The sequence below is a fragment of the Nomascus leucogenys genome, chromosome 10 (genome assembly GCF_006542625.1).
Source record: "Nomascus leucogenys isolate Asia chromosome 10, Asia_NLE_v1, whole genome shotgun sequence".
Classification (NCBI taxonomy): Eukaryota; Metazoa; Chordata; class Mammalia; order Primates; family Hylobatidae; genus Nomascus; species Nomascus leucogenys.
The window spans coordinates 7,069,426-7,073,410 of record NC_044390.1 but is presented as its reverse complement, the minus strand read 5'-3'; positions in this window follow the sequence as shown (position 1 = coordinate 7,073,410).

The following is a 3,985-nucleotide window of genomic DNA, read 5'->3' as shown; positions in this document are numbered from 1 at the left end:
ATGATAAGCATGCGAGAACAGCCTTATCAGTATACCAAGCAGAGTGGTTTAGGGTTGCCTGCTATTTACAAGAGTTATTTAGAATGCCAGACACTCGGCACCTAGGGACCCTGGAGCCTGTAGGATGTTTCAGCCCATTGCCAACACGGCCTCGGCAGGGAATGAGAGCACCAGTTACATGAGAAGCCAAGCTTGGGCACTGCTCCTCCAACTGGGAGAAGGGCAAGACCCCGAGTCCTAATTACCCTTTGGCCAGGCTACCCGGATAAGCTCACTGGGTTATGTGGGACAGTTATGCTCCCTGCATAAAATTTAGCCATTTGATTAAGCAAAAAAGCAGAAATAAACATTTTTACTTTCATTTCTTTGATTACTAACTTATATGTGCTTTTTTACATTTTTATTGACCAGTTGTATTCTTTCAGTGATCGATTTATGCACTTTGCCCACTTTTCTTTGGGGATGTTAATATTTTACTCTCTAATTCTTAAAATAATTATTATATAGAATGTCTTTTAATCCAATAAGATCATCATGTAGTTTTTCTTATTAGATCTATTGATAACATATTTTGCATTAATATGGAGGATATTTGTTGATTATTTCCTCAGTATCCACACTCGCCCCTTCCCTGTAGTATCCTAATGCTTGTTTGGGGATCCAAGTGGTACCAGAAAAGCTGATTAGACCCCCAACTCCAGGTGGGACATAGACCTTGACCAACCAAGTCACGGCCCTCACCAACATGGTTGGTACAAGGGTGAGCATGTGACCCAAATCATTCTAATCAGGGGAAATCTCGAGATTCTTGCTATAAATGCTGACACAAAGAGACAATCCCTACTTCTTGCTAAATAAAAATATTGAAGCACACAACCTCAGAAGCCACTGGCAGTCAACCTGGGGACTCGGTTTAGGATGAAAGTCATAGCAAAGAAGACAGGGCAGAGAATAAATAGTTTTTGGCATAATATTATGGAGCTACCAGATCAAGCCTCACCTGAGGGGACCCTATTCTGGATATTTTAGTTCCATGAAGCCAAGAAGATATACTGAGCAGTACACACTGGAATAGCCATCCTGGTTGGACATGGGTGACATCATTCTTTTTATTTTTAATTTTATTTTAAGTTCCAGGGTACATGTACAGGACGTGCAGGTTTGATACACAGGTAAACGTGTGCCATCCCCTAGGTATTAAGCCCAGCATGCATTAGCTGTGTTTCCTGATGCCCTCCTCTCACCCCTCACCCTCCCCCGACAGGACCCAGTGTGTGTTGTTCCCCTCCCTGTGTCCATGTATTCTCATTGTTCAGCTCCCACTTATAAGTGAGAACATACAGTATTTGGTTTTTTATTCCTGCATTAGTTTGCTGAGGATAATGGCTTCCAGCTTCATCCATGTCCCTGCAAAGGACATAATCTCGTTCCTTTTTATGGTTGCATAGTATTCCATGATATACATGTACCACATTTTCTTTATCCAGTCTATCATTGATGGGCATTTGGGTTGATTCCATGTCTTTGCTATTGTTAATAGTGCTGCAATGAACACACATGTGCACGTATCTTTATAATAGAATGATTTATATTCACATCATTCTTATTACTCAGATACCTACTCTAATTGGTTAATCCCTATGCTGTAGTGGCTGTTAAATATTTTTAATATCATCCTTATATGTGCCAGGAATTATCCTTTATTATTAAGCTAGTTTGAGTAAGGTTTGGCTTTTGGGTTTTGTTGTGTTTTTTTCTTTTTCATCTACAGCATATTCAGCTGTACCTCTAAGACATCGATTTTCTCAAAGTCTAATAGAAGCTTTAATTAGGCTGAGGCTGGTGGCTCACACTTATAGTCCCAGCACTTGGGGAGGCTGAAGTGAGAGAATTGCTTGAGGCCAGGAATTCAAGACAAGCCTGGGCAACATAGTAAGACCCCATCTCTACAAAAAAATTTTAAAATTATCCAGGCATGGTACTGTGCACCGATAGTCCTACCTACTTCAGAGGCTGAAGGAGGAGAATCACTTGAACCCAAAAGTTGGAGGTTACAGAGGGCTATAATTGTGCCACTGCACTACAGCCTGGGCAACAGAGTGAGAACTTGCCTCAAAAAATAAAAATAATAACAATAGCGGCCAGGCGCAGTGGCTCACGCCTGTAATCCTAACACTTTGGGAGGCTGAGGCAGGCGGATCATGAGGTCAGGGGTTCAAGACCAGCCTGGCCAATATGGTGAAAACCCCATCTGTACTAAAAATACAAAAACTAGCCAGGTGATGTGGCGCATGCCTGTAATCCCAGCTACTCAGGAGGCTGAGGCAGAAGAATCACTTGAACCTGGGAGGTGGAGGTTGCAGTGAGCCGAGATCATGCCACTGCACTCCAGCCTAGGTGACCAAGTGAGACTCCGTCTCAAAAAAAGAATATAATAACAACAGCTAACATTTTTACTGAGTAATTACCATGTGTCTAGACACTATTCTAAGTTTTATAGATGTTAACACCCCTAAAACTTTACCATCCCCATTTTAGAGATAAGAAAATTAAGCCACAGAAAGGTTAAATAATTTGTTCAAAGCTTAACATCTAGAAGAGCTGGAATTTGAACTCAAGAATTCTGGCTCCAGAAGCCATGCTTTTATTCACTATACTATAACACTCTGCTCTGAAAGATGCTTGACAAAGTGAGGAATCTTTAAAAATACACATACTTTAAAAATTTTTTCTAGCTTAAAACATGTAAGACAACATTAATTTGCCAAGTTGGGGGAAGGATTATTACAGATTGAGTATCTCTTATCCAAAATGCTTGGGACCAAAATTCCAAAATTTTGGATTTTGGAACTTTTTGGATATTGGAATATCTGCAAACGTATAATGGCATACCTTGGTGATGGGACCCCAGTCTAAACACAAGCTTAATTTATATTTCTTGCTCTAAATGCTGACACAAAGACAATCCTTATTTCTTGCTAAATAAAAATATTGAAGCGCATGACCTCCTTCTTTTAATCTATATGTATACTTTACACACATAACCTGAAGGTAATTTTATACAATATTTTAAATAATGCTGTGCATGAAACAAAGTTTATGTTAAGTACTTATGCACGGAATTTTCCATTTGTATCATCATGTTGACACTCAAAAATTTCAAATTTTGGAGCATTTCAGACTTCAAATTTTCAGATTAGAAATGTTCAACCTGACCGAGCACAGTGGCTATGCCTCTAATCCCAGCAATTTGGGAGGCCAAGGTGGGCAGATTACCCAAGGTCAGGAGTTCGAGACCAGCCTGGCCGACATGGTGAAATCCTATCTCTACTAAAAATACAAAAATTAGCCAGACATAGGGGTGGGACCCTGTAATCCAAGCTACTTGGGAGGCTGAGGCAGGAGAATTGCTTGAACCTCAGAGGCGGAGGTTGCAGTGAGCCAAGACTGCACCATTGCACTACAGCTGGGCAACAAGAGCAAAATTTCGTCTCAAAAAAAATAATAAATAAAGGAATGCTCAACCTGTATTCTTCTTTGTTTCCACTTCTTCCTGGGCACGTGGTGAAACCACATTTCTCATCTTGCCTGCAGTTAGATGTAACCATGTGCCTAAGTTATAGCCCTTGAAATGTGAACCCAAGTGATGTGATCACTTCCCAGGCTTGACCCACCCATGAGAACTTCGACATGGTAGCCTTCGTGCTTTCTTTCCTTCTCTGGCTTAATGCATTAGAGCATGGCCACCTTGGAAGCCATATGTTGAAAATGTCAGAGCCAAAAGGTAGAAGTAGCCTGATGCCTATCCACCAGGAACCCATTTTAGATTTGACATAACTAAGAAACTAATTGTATTAAGCCATTGAGATTTAGGGGTTTGTCTAGTACAACCAAAACTAGCATTGTCCTAACTAGTTTTGAAACTAACTAATAACTTTTCTTTAAGTATCAGTTTCCTAATTAGAATTCTATATAATCTTTCTTA